The following is an 18,239-nucleotide window of genomic DNA, read 5'->3' on the forward strand; positions in this document are numbered from 1 at the left end:
GGATAAGTTGACAAGAGTATCTTGTAACGGCCCTTGCAGATCGCCAGCTTTGGGTCCTATAATAGACACAACGCTATCGTCGGCAAGTTGTCTTAGCGTGCAAGATGTGTTGATACATTCATCGATATTACTTACGTAAAAATTGTATAAAAGGGGGCTTAAGCATGAGCCCTGAGGAAGACCCATGTAACTGAATCGTATTGTCGACAAATCACCATGCGCGAAATACATGTGTTTCTCAGACAATAGATTATGTAAAAAGTTGTTCAAAACTGGCGAAAGACCATGCTGATGCAGCTTCTCAGATAGGATATTTGTAGAAACTGAGTCAAAAGCCCCCTTAATGTCTAGGAAAACTGACGCCATTTGTTCCTTACGAGCAAATGCCATTTGAATTTCTGTTGAGAGCAACGCAAGACAATCGTTCGTTCCTTTACCCCAGCGGAAACCAAATTGTGTATCTGAAAGTAAGCCATTAGTTTCGACCCAATTGTCTAGACGGAAGAGAATCATTTTTTCGAACAATTTCCGGATACAGGAAAGCATAGCAATCGGCCGATACGAATTGTGATCGGAGGCTGATTTTCCTGGTTTTTGAATGGCGATCACTTTCACTTGTCTCCAGTCATGTGGAACAATGTTGTCCTCAAGGAACTTATTGAATAAACTCAACAAGCGCCTTTTGGCGGGGTCTGGCAGATTTTTCAACAAGTTGAATTTTATTCTGTCTAATCCCGGGGCTTTATTGTTACATGACAAGAGTGCAAGTGAGAGCTCTACCATCGAAAACGGTGTTTCGTTTGTATTTGGTGTCGCGGCGCGGGTGATCTTCTGTTCCAGAACAGAGTCTGGGCATACTTTTTTTGAGAAATCGAATATCCAGCGGTTGGAATATTCCTCGCTTTCATTCGTGGTGTTATGATTGCGCATTCGTCGGGCTGTGTTCCAAAGAGTACTCATAGATGTTTCTTTCGTTAAGCCGTCTATAAACCGACGCCAGTAACCGCGTTTCTTGGCTCTAATTAAGTTCTTAGTAATTCCGGTGATTATCAGGTGTTCCATTTTTTCTGAATATTTTATACGCGGAGGCTCTCTCCGCGTTTAAATTTGTGCACTCTTTGCCCCACCACGGGTTGGGAGGACGGATGTTAGTTTTCGCGCCGGGTACACGTTTCGTCTGAGCTTGAGTCGCGGTGTCGAGAATCAAGCCAGCCAAAAACGTGTACTCTTCCTCCGGAGGAAGTTGTTGAGTTCTTTCAAGTTTCTCAAATATCGAGGTCGCATAGCTATTCCAATCAATATTTCGTGTGAGGTCATACGAAACATTGATTGTCTTCGATGGTTTTGAGCCGCTGGTTATTGATATTACGATCGGTAGATGATCGCTACCGTGGGGATCAGGAAATACCTCCCACGTGCAATCCAACCGTAGCGATGTCGAGCAAAGGGATAAATCCAGCGCACTTGGTCTTGCTGGTGGTGCAGAAATCCGTGTCATTTCTCCCGTATTCAAGATTGTCATATCGAAGTTGTCGCAGATATCATGGATCATAGTTGATCTGTTATCATCGTGAAGACAGCCCCATCCCGTACCGTGTGAGTTAAAGTCTCCTAAAACCAACGTCGGTGCAGGAAGGAGCTCTACGATATCACTGAGCCACCGATGCCCAACCGAGGCTCTTGGGGGAATGTAGATGGAAGCAATTCAAAGGTCCTTACCTTTGATTGTAACATGACATGGGACAACTTCAATACCTGGTATCGAGGGGAGGTTAATGCGATAGAAAGAATAGCACTTTTTGATCCCCAAAAGTACTCCTCCATAGGGATTATCTCGATCCAGACGAATAATGTTAAAATCGTGAAAGTTTAAGGGTATTTCAGAAGTTAGCCAAGTTTCGCACAATGCAAATGCGTCACATTTCAGATTGTTTACTAGAAATTTAAATGAATCTATTTTTGGGATAATACTTCTGCAATTCCACTGTAAAACAGTGATTAGATCCGTGACCTCGGTGGATGATTCAGCCATCGAAAGATACAATCGCTGAAAGAAGGGGCCAATTTGCAGTCAACTGCTTCAAATATGTTTTTACTGTTGGCATGAAAGCAATTAAAATGCTTCTAAGAGGGTCTGAAATATTGAAAGTTGTAAAAATCCAGTCCACAACATCAGAGAACTTTATAAGTCCAGCACCTAGTTGGTTCTCTGGTGGATTTTCAGGGACGCTTGGGGATTTTTTAGTCCCTGGAAGCGGTGGGAATTCCATCTCGGAATTGAGTTTTCCGAGACCAGGAGCTTTTTGCTTCGGTGATTTTTCCCGATTCCCGTTAGCTGTAACTTTTCGAAGCCCTTCGGAAGACACCTTCGAACCCTTACTAGGTAGCTTATGAGAAGATTTATTCATTCTTTTCCTACAGCTATGAGGGACCGCTGAAAATGGACCTTCCAAAGGGTCGTCAGAATCGCTCTCGTCAGTTGACAAGCAGGCATATGGATTCGTTGCCTGTTTAGGAGGGGTGGCACTCTTAACCATCTCGGCAAAGGAACGCTTGGAGTGTTCCTTCAAAGAACGCTTCATCCGATCTCCTCGCAGTTTGTAAGCGGGACAGTCAGAGAGGTCATGCGGACCCTCCTTACAGTAGAGACACTTTTCAGCATCCTTACCGCAAGAGCCGTCCGCATGAGCTTCCCCACAGTTAGCACAACGTGGCTTATTGCTGCAATGGGTAGCTGTATGCCCCAGTTGTTTGCAATTGGTACAATTCATTATCCGGGGTACAAATAAACGAACAGGCAAACGAACCCGGTCCAAGAGGATGTAGTTGGGCAATGCCGAGCCGGAGAAGGTCACACGATAAGAGTCTGATTGGGGATAAGACTTTGTTCCATCCCCGGCGATCGATACTGAATGCAATCGCTTGCAATCCAGTATCTTGACATTCTTAAGTGAGGGGTCTTTAAAACAACCCGCCCCGTACTTAAGAATATCCTCGCAAGTCAAACTCGAATCGGTGACCACACCGTCGATTTCGACTTCACGAGCTGGCACGTAGACGCGGTACTCCAGCGTAAAAGGATCCTTTTGAACAAGCTCATTAGCCTGTTTTGAGCTGGTAAACAAGACCCTGAGCTTGTCTGGCCGTATTCTATCTATACTTTTTATGGTATTATATCGCGAAACTAGTAGAGTTTGTACGCCATGTTAGTTTTTGGCCGCACGAATCGACTTCGATTATACCCCGGTTCTCGGGTTCCGGTGCCGGAAGTGCATATAATAGTGAACCCATTTCGTATTCTTAAGGATGACCTACGCGAGCAAAGCACTGTTTCATTCTGTATGTTATACTAGTAAATGCACAAACAATCTTTTGGTTTCTTTCAAAAATCGAAGAGAAAAATTTTGAATAGAATACCACCGTATTATACATGAGAAATGCATCATTACACCACTAGGTGGATTAAAACAGGTTTTTATTGTCTCTTTCGTTGTCTTTTTTGTCGAGTTTTCTGCCTTTTTGGTGCATTTCCGATACCCGATACCGATTTTGTTTTCTGTTTGTGTTTTTAAGTGTCTTTTGGTTCCTTTTCCTCGTATTTTTGAGGTCTTTTTAGTCCCACCTTTTTTGTTGCCTTTCTAGTGCCTTTTTGGTACCTCCTTGGTGCCTTTTTGAAATCTTTTTGATGCACTTTATTGAGTCGTTTTGTTGCATTTTCAGATGCCTTTTTGCCCTTATTTTTTTATGCTTTTTCGAAGCCTTTCCAATACTTTTTTGAGGCTTTTATAGTGCCTTTTTGGAGCTTTTTTTGTTGCCTTATTGTTGCATTATCGATGTCTTTTTGGTGCCTTTGTAGTGCATTTTTGGTACCTTTTCGGTGCCTGTTTGGGCTTGTTTGGTGCTTTTTTTAGCCTTTCCGTTGCATTTTCTAATGACTTTTTGTTGTCTGTTTGGAGCTTTTTTGATGCATTTTAGATGCCTCTTTAGTGCCTTTTTGATGCCCTTTTTTGTTGCCTTTTTTATGCCTTATGACTCCAGAACTCTTTGTTACTTTTTGATGCTCTTTTGCATACTTTTTAATGCCTGTTTTTGCGCCTTTTTATGCCAATTTGTTTTTCGTTTTTTACGCCTCTTTGTTTTTTCGACACTTTTTTGGTGCTTCTGGATGTCTTTTCTGTTCCCTTTTTTTATTTTTTTTTTTGTATGCCTTTTTGGTGTCTTTTCGATGCCTTTTTTGTGCCTCTTTGTTGCTTTTTAGTGCCTGTTTGTTGCCTTTCTGGTACCTTTTTCATGCGTTTCCAGTAACTCAGTGGTCTCTTTTTAAAGCTTTTTTAGTGCCCTTTATTGAGTCTTTTTGTTGCTTTTTTCGATGCCTTTTTGTATCCTTTTCTATGCCTTTTCGATATCTTTTGGTACCTTTTTGGGGTCTTTTTGATGGCTTTTTGTTACTTTTTAAATGCCTTTTTGGTGGCGTTTTGGTGCCTTTTAAGTTGCCTGCCATGTTCCTTTTTTTCCATTTGATGCTTTTTTGCGTCTTTTTGCTTTTTGATGCTTTTTTGTGTCTTTTTGTGCTTTTTCGTTTTTTTTGGTACCGTTTAGTTGCCTATTTTATTATGTGCTTTTTCGATGCCGTTTTGATTACTTTTTGTGTTTATTAGGCTCGTTGACGGTGTCTTTTTGCCGCCTTTCCGGTTCCATGTTTGTGTCTAACTGACGTCTTTTGTGTCTTTTCGATGCCTTTTGAATTATTTTTAGGTACGGTCTTTTTTTGTTTCCTTTTTGTTGCCATTGTTATGTCTTTTTAGTCCCCTTTTGATGCCTTATTGGTGCTTTTTTGATACCTTTTTGTGCCTTTTCGGTTCCTTAGGTGCCTTTTTTGGTTTGGTGTCTTTTTGTTTGCCTTTCATGTTCCCTTTTTTGTGCCTATTATGTTCTTTTTTGTGCTTTTTTTATGGCTTTTTGTGTCTTTTCGGCTCCTTGTTCCATTTTGGTACCTTTTGGAAGCCTTTTTGAGGCCTTTTCGATGCTTTTTAGTTACCGTATCGGCGCATTTTTTGTTGCCTGCTATTTTGATATATTTTAGTGGCTTTTTGGTGCCTTTTGTTGCCTTTTTGTTACCTTTTTATTTCCATTCTTTTAACTCTATGGTGCCTTTTCTAAACCTTTTTTGATGCCTTTGCGATGTTTTTGAGTTATCGCGTAGGTTCCTCTTTCCCCATTTTTGTTCGCTTTTTGTTGCCTTTTTCATGTCTTTTTAGTGCATTTTTGTTGTCTTTTTGGTACCGTTTTGGTGCCTTTTTGTTGCCATTTTGTTACCATTATGGGTCGTTTTACCTTTTTGTACCTTTTTGGTGCCTGCTTGATGCTATTTTTAACTTTCTTGTTGCATTTTTAGATACCGTTTCGACACCATTTTAGAGCATTTATGATGTCGTTTAAGTGCCTTGTTTCACTTTTTAGTGCCTTTATGGTGATTTTTGGTGCCATTATTATTTTATACGCCCGGGTTGGCGGTTCAATGCATAGGACACTGGTCTCACAAGCCAGTTGTCGTATGTTCGAGCCTCGACCTGGAAGGATTCTTAGTGTCAGTAGTATTGTAGCACTAACTATGCAATGATTCTGTACGCTATGAATCGATTGCGAAATCTGTTGAAACAGAAAAGCCAAATTCCACGAAAGGAATGTAATACCAAGACTTTGACTTTGCTTGGTGCCATTTTATTACCTTTCAGTTCTCTTTTTTGTTGCCTTTTTGATGCCTCTTTGTTACTGGATCCTGTTTTTGTACCTTTTTCATGCCTATTTTGTTTCCTTTTAGTGCCTTTTTGGTACCTTTTTGATGCCTTTTGGTTGCCATTTTGTTAGCTTTATGGAGCCTTCTTAGTGCCGTTTCGAAGCCTACATTTCTGATGCCTATTGATTCCTTTCTAGTGCTCTTTTAGTACCTTTTTGATGCCATTTTGTTGTCTTTCTGGTGCCCTTTTGACGGCTTTTTGATTCTTTAACTGTGTAACTTTTAGCGTTTAGTAACTTTTTGTTGTCTGTTTGTTACCTTTTAGATGCCATTTTAATGCCGTCTCAGTACCTTTCTGGTGTCGTTTTGATGCCTTTTTTGATTCGTTACTTTGTTGTGCCTTTTCGGTTCCTTTTTGGTGTCTTTTTGAAGCCTTTTGCGTCTTGTCGATGCCTTTTTCGGTTTGATACTTTTTTTGTTGCCTTTTTGGTTCCGTTTTAATGCCTTTTGGTTGATTTTTTGATACCGTTTTGTTCATTTTGTGATGCCTTTTTTAAACCTTTTTGATGCCTTTTCGATGCTTTTCAGTTACCGTATCAATTCCTTTTTTCCCTTTTTTGTTCCCTTTTTGTTGCCTTTTCATGTCCTTTAATACCATTTTGATACCTTTTGGTTGCCTGTTTGATACTTTTTTTTAGCTTTCTTGTTGCATTCTTAGATGCCTTTTTATAACCTCACAGAAAGAAAAGATGAAACTTACACGACATGTAAACCGATAGTACTATGAAATAGACATCAGTTGAAACGAAAATCTGATTTAAAACCATGATTGATGTAAAATTACATTTAGTTTTTCATTGAACAAGACTGTATATTTGCAAACCGCTTCGTTTTGTAATGTGAATTTCCATTAAATTGCCTGCTCCAAATATGTGCATGAAAATAAATGTAAAATCACAAAATATTTTTATCTGTGCTTTTTGATACCTCTTTGATGCTTTTTTGATGCTGTTTTGGCGCTATTTTAGAGCATTCATGATGTCGTTTAAATGTCTTTTATTACCTTTCAGTTATCTTTTTTGTTGCCTTTTTGATGCCTCTTTGTTACCTGTTTTTGTACCTTCTTTATACCTTGTTTCCTGTTAAGTGCCTTTTTGGTACCTTTTTGATGCCTTTTGGTTGCCATTCTGTTACCTTTATGGAGCCTACATTTTTTATGCTGTTTGATTCGTTTCTAGTGCTCTTTTAGTACCTTTTTGTTGCCTTTCTGTTACCTTTTCGATACCGTTGCTATACATTTTTAAGGCCTTTATAGTGCCTTTTCAATGTCTTTTTGTTAAATTTATGGTGCCTTTTTGGAACCTGTTTGGTGCCTTTTTGTTGCCTTATTGTTGCATTATTGATGCCTTTTAGGTGTCTTTTTGGTACCTTTTTGTTGCATTTTTAATTTACTTTTTGTTGCCTATTTGTAGCTTTTTTATGCATTTTTGATGCCACATTAGTACCCTTTTGATGCCCTTTTTTGTTGCCTTTTTGGTGCTTTTAAATGTATTTCTGATGCCTTTTTGGCCTGTTTTTTTTTATTCCTTTTGTATGCCTTTCGATGCCTTTTTCGTGCTTCTTTGTTGCTTTTTAGTGCCTTTTTGTTTCCTTTTCGTTGCCTTTCTGATGCCTTTTTTATGCGTCTCAGGTTACCACTAAGTCTTATTAAAGCTTTTTGGTGTCTTTTTGTGCCTTATTTGTTACCTTTTTTGCTCCCTCTTTTGTGCCTTGTGGTATCTACTTGGAGCCTTTTGTGTGTTTTTTTTTGTGCATTTTTTAGTACCTTTTTGAAGCCTTTTTGTTGACATTTTGTGGCCCTTTTGTTTTCTTTTTGTTGCCGTTTTAGTGTCTCTTTGTAGTCTTTTTGTTGTCTTTTTGGTGCCTTTCGCGCTGCCCATCTGGGTTCGATGACAAACCCCGCACATAGGGTCAGGAAAACGTTCTCTGGCCCGAAGAGGCGAATAACCTTAAGGTTAAAATCTCTAGAAAACAAGTAAAACGTGTCAAAAACATACTTGAAAGGCGGCAATAGAACCTACGAATCATAAATTGAATCAGAAAAGCACATTTAGTACAGTCTTTGTCGTTCCATTTTTAGCCTTACATGCGAAATCTTAATATTGAGCAATTTTTGTCCTATCGTTTGCACGGTAAAGACGCTTGAAGGTATATTATTTTATTTGTTTTATCACTCGGAAAAGGAACTAGAGATTTTCGATGCTAGAAAACAGATTAATCGATGACCAACAAAAGGAACATCTGTTTTTTTTTTAATTTAAAATTTTCTATTTTAACACTTATAAGTCCCTTAATTATTTGGTATCAAACTTTATCGATCCAATTTGAATGCTACAATCAGACTAAATAGAAATTTCATTAGATGATGTCAAGTGTGCTGATTTGAGCATCCAATCTACTGCCATAGCATGCAATTATCGAATCAATAATCCACCCATATCAATTATCCATTCGAATCGTGTGATAAAATCACGCCCACTAGTGGGCAGTACTCACAACTTTGAGAGTCATTGAACTCTACATTTTTTTGTTGTGTCTGGTTCTCAACTGGATGAAAATCATTTTGCAAATTTAAAATAAACTTTTTGAGGTTTATTTCAACGAATGAACGGTTTATTTTAGGGTTCAATTATGACACATGACTTCGGAATAATAAACTAGAGCGGTGGGATTTGGAACATTAAATAACGTTGGTTGTTATAATTTAACTAGTTGCAATAATAGCAACAATGTAATATCAGCTCCCACACACCCCTAGTCAAATACACCGCGTAACAATTGATCAAAGCAATCCGAGCGATTTCAATTCGACTGGAAAATAGAAACCACGAAACACGGGTCCGCTAATGAACTGCTGCTTGTCTTCAAGCCTACTGTCATCACTGCCACCTTTCGGCAACATTTGCCACCACCACCAAAGCCACCGCCAATCAGCGCTGGTCACGTGGGAAATTCTAACCGTGTTCGATTGACCAACTGACGTTTAATAAGGAATCTATTTGATTAATTGCATGTGTGGTACTTTCGGAGGGTTTTCCGGTAGGTTGAGCTGGTGGTCTCAACTCATCGAATTATAATACAGTTTATTTTAAACCTTCCGACTAATTTTGATTCGAGAGGAACTAATTGAACATTTTATCATCTACTTACAGGACTAAACCAACAACAAATTCGATAGAAGACATCATCTCCGGATAAAATGTCCTGGTGCTAGTGATGTTCAAGTAAGTATTGTTCCTGTTGTTCTTAAAAGTCACCGTAGAAAAGCCCAACGGGCATCGTACTAAGCTATTTAGTATGCGGTCCAGCAATCTTTTGTCTAACAAACGAGATAAACATGTTCAACTTCCTGCAACCGTGAAACCAAACCAATCCCTTCATCTCCCCCCGGCAAACATCTCGCATTCCAACTTTGGCTGGGGGCCGGTCTTGTTCGTCCGGTTCGACCTTCGCTAATGTAATTGAAACTTTAGCCAAACTTTGGCTCGTCGTCGGCTCGGTCCACCTCGACCCCGACCATCGCGCGCCCACAAACCATTCTTAAAACGCTTTAATTAAAACCAGTTTATTTCTCTTCCCAATCCTTGAACCCCCAATTGTAATCGATACAAGGTGAAATCCGAAAGCCAGCAGCAAAACCCCGAAAGCCACAGTTCAAGCGAAGCGAAAATCGATTAATCGCAGCGAAGCGTCGGGAAATGTTGATTGTTATCTCTCACTCAGGGAAAGCCGCGCCTACTTTGATTCGACGAGGGGTTGACTGGCTATCGAAGCGTTCTGCTGCAGATCGGGAACGGGAAGTGTTCGATCGGTCCGACCCTTATTTAATTACTGGTTTGAGAAACTTTTTGCTTCTAATGTCCAGAACCATGTCCTTACGAAAGTTTTCCTACTCTCCAGTCTGATTAAACGTAATAAATCCAATGATATAAGATGCGACCCATCCGAAATGATACCGACTTTTTAATACTTCATTGAATTGCTGTTTCACCACTCCATTAACCGAACGGAAGGAATGCTACAACTGAGAATGTGTTCTTTTGTGTTTCCATTCCACTGTAAAGTGAGCGAATATGAAATATTGACATCTCCACCGAAACTGTTCGTTAACCTTTTTCGACCCACAAGCCAAAAGTTAAGAATAACAAAATGAGAAAAGTTTACTCTACTCCTTTAACCCGGTCGATAAAATGCTGCCACTGCCACTGCCACCAGGAGCCATGCACGGGAGAAAAGAATTCGTTCGTCCTAACCGGAGTCATCTGTCAAAACTGTACAGCACCGGGTGGAACGAAGTGGAAAGGAAATGGCGGAACGGAACAACACTGGAAGCGGTTTTCCCTCGATGTTGCCGTGTGAACCGAAGAACCGTGCGATCTCGAAATTGAAGAGCTGGCTTTTGTTGGCATTAACTCAAGCATGCTACAGGCCCCATCGTAGGATTGCTAGTTGTCAAGAAAGTGCTGTTCCGATTTGCTCCCGATCTTGGCTGACTCGATGACGTTCATTGTCATGTCAATTTTGTCTTGTTGTCAGGTGGAGTTTTTTTTTCGGGAATTTCATGTTTGCTAATTTCGATAATCGTGAAATTATTACTTAATTTGATTTTAATTATATCAATTTACTTATACTTGTACAATATCAGTAGCTGCACTCATTTTCCAGACCGTGGAACTGCTCTGTCAATTGAGCAACACCGACGATATTGGGAAAGTACACCTGAGATGACACTGACCACAGAACCGCTTTGAGTTGAAAGGTCCGCCTTAAAATGATGCTATTTTTATAGCCGTTAGGACCGCCCATTAGTGGAAAAAAATACAAACGAAATCCTGTAAAAAGAAACCTCTTAACAAAAATGGGATCAGTTTGGATTCTATCGCCACTGCGAGCAGATGTATTGTGTGTCGTTTGCAAAGCTAGTTTCGCTTCCGACAAGAGCGATTACGTCACAGCTGCTAGTCGTTTGCATTGGTGAAAAAACAACGAAAAGAGGCCAACGGTGATAAAAATCCTCAGTTTAGTGGAAATCTAGAACTGTTTGATTAGATTTGTGCACTTTTCGCTGTGTGAAATTCACAGTAATCGAGATCAAGTGAAGCTTTCTTTGTTTTTGCGAAAAATGTGAAAAAGGGGAATGCTTACATAATTCATACAATTGATCAACTAATTGATATTCGGAAGTGTTAAGGAACATGTCATTTGTTTTCGTATTCTCGACATCCAGTTATGTCTCTGACATTACCCACCCGCCTTTTTTTTTAATGATTGTAGTTTTATGGAGCCTTCTGATGACACTTCAACGAATCTCAACTTACTTCAAAAAATTGCGATATCCCGTGTCGGGAGCTGGTCTCAATGTAGGAAAGCAAACCAAAATAAATCTTCTTGTCACTTTACCACACAAACGATAAAGATTAAAAAGGGTCGATGAAACGACTTTCAGTAAAACCATATGCATTGTTGCATCAGTTTTACATAATGATATTGGAAGTACAAATTAATTCGAATCCGAATTATTTTCAAATTCCATCTCGAGAAAATGTCTCGTCTTTTGAGGTGATCCAAGATTGAAGAAAATTTTCGGTTTCTGCAAAAGAAGCAAACCAATGCACAGTGGAAAAAAAAACCCAGGAAACCCGCAAAGAAACCGGAAACCATGCAAAAAGGCAACAAACAAGAGTGTTTCATATGTAAAAAAATCCAAGAAATTCAATGGAATGGTTTTAATTGGCCGCACGAATCGCCATCCGGCGCGTTTTACCCCAAATGCCCAGCAGTTTTAGGGTTTTCAGTAGTATTTGTTCTGTAACTTGAAAAGAAATCTACTGAAATAACTTGATTTTATGTAAAAATGTCTGGAGAATCGAATGGAAGAGTGTAGACTGGCCGCACGGAACGTTTTGGTGGCTATTTTACCCCATTTCCTCCAATATGTGAAATTTTCATCTAAATTACCCTTAAGTCTTAAGCGAACTACGTTGAAAGCATACGAAAACTATCTTATATTATGTAAAAAAATCTGGAGAATCGAATGGAAGAACCTACACTGGCCGCACGAAATGTTCTGGTGACTATTTTACCCCAATTCCTCTATTTCATGATATCTTATTGTAAATCGTCCTTAAATCTCGGTAAAACTTGTTGGAAGTTTACTAAATCTAGCTTATCTTATGTAAAAAAAGTCTGTAAAATCGAATGCCAGAACTTATACTGGCCGCACGAAACGATCTGGTGACAATTTTACCCCATTTTCTCAACTTTATGGTATCTTATTGTAAATCGTCCTTAAATCTCGGTGAAATAGTCATCAAAACGTTTCGTGCGGCCAGTATAAGTTCTGGCATTCGATTTTACAGACTTTTTTTACATAAGATAAGCTAGATTTAGTAAACTTCCAACAAGTTTTACCGAGATTTAAGGACGATTTACAATAAGATATCATGAAATAGAGGAATTGGGGTAAAATAGTCACCAGAACATTTCGTGCGGCCAGTGTAGGTTCTTCCATTCGATTCTCCAGATTTTTTTTACATAATATAAGATAGTTTTCGTATGCTTTCAACGTAGTTCGCTTAAGACTTAAGGGTAATTTAGATGAAAATTTCACATATTGGAGGAAATGGGGTAAAATAGCCACCAAAACGTTCCGTGCGGCCAGTCTACACTCTTCCATTCGCTTCTACAGACTTTTTTCTATAAGATAAGCTAGATTTAGTAAACTTCCAATAAGTTTTACCATGATTCAAGACCGATTTACAATTAAATACCATAAAATGAAGGAAATGGGGTAAAATAGTCATCAAAACGTTTCGTGCGACCAGTGTAGCTTCTTCCATTCGATTCTCCAGACTTTTTTACAAAAGATAAACTAGATTTAGCAAACTTGCAAGAAGTTTTACCAAGATTTAAGGACGATTTACAGTAAGGATCTCATGAAATGGAGGAATTGGGGTAAAATAGCCACCAAACCGTTTCGTGCGGCCAATGTGGGCTCTTCTGATCGATTCTCCAGACTTTTTTACATGAAAGTAGGCTATTCCAAAATACCGCACTCGACTTCTTTTCAAGTTACAGAGCGAATGTTATAGGAAACCACAAAACTGCTGTACATTTGGGGTAAAACGAGCACGATTGCAATTCGTGCGGCCATTGTAAACCATTCCATTGAATTTCTTGGACATTTTTACATAAGAAACGCTTTAGTTTATTGACCTATCTCAATTAGTTCATGAGTTACAGAATTCTTTACGGATTTTCATAGATTTTTTCCCACTGTATACCGCAACAAGCAGTAATCAGAAGGAGCAATGTCAGCAGAATATGACGGGTGCGGCAAAATGTTCCACATGAGGCCGAGTGTTGTCATGCGGGAGAATAACTTTATCATGCCTTTGCTTGTATTCCGGACATTACTCTCGTAATGCACGGCTCAAACGCATCAATTGTAGGCTACACCGATCGCCCGATATAGTATCGCCTGGCTGTAGCCCTTTTGATCCCACCAGATGCACAAAATGACCTTCGAACCATGAGTATTCGGTTTTGGTGTTGATGTTCAGGTCGATGGCAACAATTAACCCGGTATTACGTAGTATTCTTTCTTCTGCGATTGTCATATAATATCCATTTTTCAACCCCAGTAACAATTCGATGTAAAAAAAAAACCTTTAAGCCGCTCTCAAGTGAAAAGTCGTCTTGCAATGTCTCTCGGTTTCAGTTCTTAAGGCACCTAACTGCCTTGTTTTTGAATCATTCCGATAGATTTTAATCGTACAGAAATTACTTGTTGAGTAATGTACTTCCAATGATTCTGCAAGCTCGTCTTGCGTTTCACTCGGATCTTCATCGAATAATGCCTCCAACTGTTGGTCTTCGAGTTTTTTTGGTTTTCAAAACTGAAAATCTCAATTCTTGAAAAACCGAAACAATTTTTTGCATGATTTATCAGTTGGAGCATTGGCACCATAAACATCTACGAGCATTTGATGCACTTCCCTTCAATTCAAACAGAAAACTCAAACTTCCCACAAATTCTACTTAGTTAACAGAAAATTGCTCATAATTAACACAATGAAAAACAAGGTTGTTTTTTTGTGAAAGACCGAAGCAATATGAGCTGAATATTAATGGCAGATGTTTAAACGCGTGAAATTATTTGACATCAGCTGTTGCTGTTCAATATTCATAACAGTCAGAGCCATCTTTTGAAAACGAATCGAACTAATTTGTACTCCCAATACCAAGCTAAGTTGGAAGCTGGAACGCATTGTTTAAAAAAAAAAACAAACCGAATATCACGACAAAACATTGACACAGTTATGACAATGACACTATCAACGATGTAGACGCAAAGCAAAATGCTGGCAACACAAAGTATTTGTTGCTCTGAATTATTTTACAATAACTCCACAGAAGGCGTTTGAAAATTGGTGAAACATTACTTAAAACGATTCCAAATACCTCCATTAACAAAACTTCCCAATTAAAAAGTTTTTAGAGCAGTTCTGAATATTTCGCACCTGTCTAGCAACATGATTCATCCGACGAATTTAAATTTATAACGTTCACCACCCTGTAAATCGGAAACCGGAAGTCGGAACCTTTCAAAATTTAACTGAAACTCGAGGAGTATTTGTCTTTTGATAGATACTTCTAGTGCTTATTGAATTGGATATTGAGTGTTTGTTTAGTCATCAAATAAAAAATACTGTTCAGTATTGGGAAATTAGTTCAATTTTTACATTGCCACTTACCAAAACATAATTTACATAATGGTATGAGGCCAAATCCGACCAAAAAAGAGCGAAACAATTATTTTACTTGAGGAAACCTGCACATAAAGCTTGAAGAAAATTAAAATCGGTTATGTACTCTATGCACAAAACAAAGTTAACCCCTAAATTGTGAGTAAAACTGATTTTCACGTTGCAATACGTAACTTGTTTCGTTAAAATCTTATCTCGTTTGTGCTTGATGCCAATCCTAAACCAGTTTCCATCCTTAGTGCCGTCAAACCGTTTATTTGAAGTCCTCGCCGGTGGACCTAGTTTCTATGTCATTGAACTGAAATTTGAGTCAGTCTCGAACTTGATTGTTAAATGGTTTCTCCTGCGAAATCAAAATCAGGCTTTGAAATAAAACCCTAAATCAGAGTGTGATTTCGTCGTCACATCGATCGCTCCCTAAGGTTAAAAGTAAGGGAAATATACAAAATTAAAACAGAAAATAACATTCGCTCTTCTTCCCCTCGTCAATCGAACTATGCATCGGTTATCGGTTTGGTTTTATTGGTCTTGCTAAGAAGTAGAGCTGTCTTGAGCTAGTTATGAATTCAATCAGGGAAAACAGATTTGAAAAATGATGTGCGAAAACATTACCGCAGAGACAGGAATTAGGTTTGCTCTTCATGTGTTTTCATATGCAGGGTAGTTCAGTAGGCAAAACAATTTCCCTGGTTAGGAGCTAGCTACGAGTTCGAGTCCCGTCTCTGCGGTAACATTTTCGCGGTCTTCATTACATAATTGCACTCACATGTCATTTTTCTAATCTGTTTTTCCCGTTATCTAACAAGTCTGATCAAGTTCAGAAATTGACGTAGCTTACGAAAACAAAAGGAATGAATGAATCAAGTTTTGCAGAATCAAAATTCAAAACATTTAATTCTAGTCGGTATGTTTACTTTTGGGCGATTCGCTATTCTTTGAAACTCAGGTCCATGAATCGTCGTTGTGTTCTCAACTGTTCAGATCGTAGCAACCAGTGGTAAACTTAAGAATGACAACGTCGCCAAGCTTCCATAGAAAGTCATAGATTGCTGTGTTTTGCAAACTGTAGCCAACTACCAAGCGTCTCCTTTGTTGTGTGATTCGATGGGGAGGCTTTCGGGTATAATTTTCGCTAGTTGTTTCAAACTAACAATTTCGATGAAACTTAGTTGGCTTAAACAATAAATTTGACTGCGATTAGATTATGCAGTATTCAAAGACGTCATTTTGGGAAATTTTTTTATCATCATTTTTCCCTAAACTAACTTTGCTGCATCTTGTTTAATTGGATCTCGTACGACAGTTGGTGATTTTTCTTTTTTCGTGTCAAAAGTCTCAGAACCTCTCGTGAACGTCCTTGCCGATGTTTTCCCTTATCAATCAAGTGAACAAGCACACCACATCTTTGCCGAAGGTTACAACAGAATTAAATCCTTTTCTTTATTTATTCAACGCTCGGTTCATTACTATTGGAAAGACATCACCACACCAGTCGGTAGGTGATTTACTCTCATGCTTTCACCCCCGCCCTCCTTTCAACCGAAAGGCCACCGGCCAAGAATGCGTCGACAAGATAAAACTTTAATGAGTTTTTCTAGCCTAGCGGCAAACGTCGGCGTGTCCCCATGAGTAATTGCTGACCGGACCGGACGGCTTTTTCCTTCGTTCGGAACAAAACTGAAGCCCGGCGAAGGGTGAAATGAGGGAGGAAAATGGGTTGCGTGCTCGGAAGAAAACCCCGGGACGCCACAGGCATGCCAAATTATGCCAGCTCGATTTGGTGTGCTTCAGTTTTAATCCCAACACTGCAGTCCGTCCGTCCGGTCGTTAGAACGGAATTGAATGGATCTTCTCGGAAGATGTGTTGCGCTTGGAGGAAACTAGAGACCATGTCCAAGTTGTAATTACACCTGGACATTTTTTTTTGCTTCGGTCCAAATTCTTACCTCGGGTGTTTGTGAAGTAGTCGTTCGGTACGAGCGGGATGTATTTTTTGTTTTTCAATCGAACCCTACTTGAGCAATCGTTTCACGTCAACAAGAACATAGGCAGCTGTGCTATTTCAAATTTTACCTGGATAAACGGGACTGGAGCTACCGTGTTGGCATGGCAATACTGTGCTGCCTATCCGAAACAGATCCAACTCGCTGACAGTTTTTTGGTTGTTGAGCAAAAATTTAGCTACGCTCCTGCGAAGGACTACCGACACCGGTTCCGATTAGTTCAGCCGATATGGCAGCGAATCTGCGGATCCGTTGATGAAATCAACATTTGCTACGGATCGGTCAATGTTGTCAATGATTTTAAGGATGATAAGGCATTCGCAATTTTAAATTTATCAACCATAGCAACTCCACTCGGAAACCGGAAAATTTCACTCTACTAAAATTAATGTTTTGTGATAAAAATTTTCATGATTTCATACAATTTCATTGCTTTCCGAATTTTTCGATAATCGCCCGGTAATAGGCAATATCAATCTCATTTCTGGAAGGTTCATAATTTCTTTTGAGGCTGCCATCGCGACTAGTTTTTCGTCATTGGATGTACAAACTGAAGCTGTTAAAATTCAATGAAAACACATGAAGAGAAAGTCCAATTGACTAGACGGAAACCAGGCATGCTTCGCTGTACCTGGTCACTACGGCATTCAACTTAGTCATTGCGCGTCAAACGATTTTTTCAACGATCTAGTATTCTTTTCCTCGACGGCCAAGCACTAGCAATCTTGGACGAATTTTTCAACGAAAAACTCCATTTTCCATACAAATGTCATTTGTACCTCTTGTTGCTTTTCTCATATAGAAAGGCTATGCAATCACTGTGAAAACCAAATTTTCTCAGGGATGGCATGACCGATTTTCACAAACTTAGAAACAATCTTGGTCCCATAGTAAAATTTCGCGCCAAATCGTATTCGCAGTTGGCAACACTCTTTCAGATTTGAATGAAACTTTCTGGACATTGGACAAACTTTGTCACATAAAGCCACTTTGCATACTTCGTTTTTCCAAAATAGATGGCTGTCCTTTGAAAAGGGCCAAACATTTTTAACCTTTTTTTCAAATAGTGATTTTCACAAAAACAGTCACATTTTTGAATGAAAATACTGTCAAAATTTCTTATCAAGTCCTACACTGAAAAAAATTAACTATATATTTTTTAAAAAAATTTGCTTTAAAAATAAAATTGAACATATACCATTCGACTCTGCTCGACGAACTGAGCAAATGTCTGTATGTGTCCGTCCGTCCGTGTGTGTGTGTAACAAAAATATGGACTCACTTTTTTCAGAGATGCCTAAACCGATTTTCACAAACTAAGATTCAAGTAAAAGGTCTCATGGCTATTGAATTTCATTCGGATCCGTCTTCTGGTTCCGGAGTTATATGGTAATATGTGAAAAAGTGTGCACTCAATTATCGCTGAAACGGCTCAACAGATTTTCACCAACTAAGATTTAAATGCAAAGTCTTAAAGTTTTCTAAAAATTGCTTGAACATTTTAGCCGACGTCCAGTTCCGGACCTGAAGTGTGATAAGTGGAAAATTACCAATTTTATTAGTGTTTTTTCACGAACGATGTTTAAAAACAGGTACAAATCCTATAAAACTGTCTGACGAAATCTTCTAGTTTGCAGATCTTGTTAGTTTGTGGGCATAAAAGTTTAGTTC

At 39.0% G+C, this 18,239-nt stretch overlaps 2 protein-coding genes across 8 annotated transcripts in view; one reads left to right on the top strand and one right to left on the bottom strand.

The window, feature by feature from the left end:
- Positions 1–18,239, bottom strand: part of LOC131433161 (G protein-activated inward rectifier potassium channel 3) — a 307,064-nt gene that overhangs the window by 145,691 nt on the left and 143,134 nt on the right. The window lies entirely within an intron of this gene.
- LOC131433162 (serine/threonine-protein phosphatase 2B catalytic subunit 3-like) overlaps positions 1–18,239 on the top strand; it is a 199,892-nt gene that overhangs the window by 80,440 nt on the left and 101,213 nt on the right. The window contains exon 3 of the mRNA XM_058600015.1: positions 8,950–9,021. The gene's annotated coding sequence lies outside the window, so the exon portion shown is untranslated. The remainder of the gene's footprint in view (positions 1–8,949; positions 9,022–18,239) is intronic.

This window comes from Malaya genurostris, chromosome 2, assembly GCF_030247185.1.
Source record: "Malaya genurostris strain Urasoe2022 chromosome 2, Malgen_1.1, whole genome shotgun sequence".
Lineage (NCBI taxonomy): Eukaryota > Metazoa > Arthropoda > Insecta > Diptera > Culicidae > Malaya > Malaya genurostris.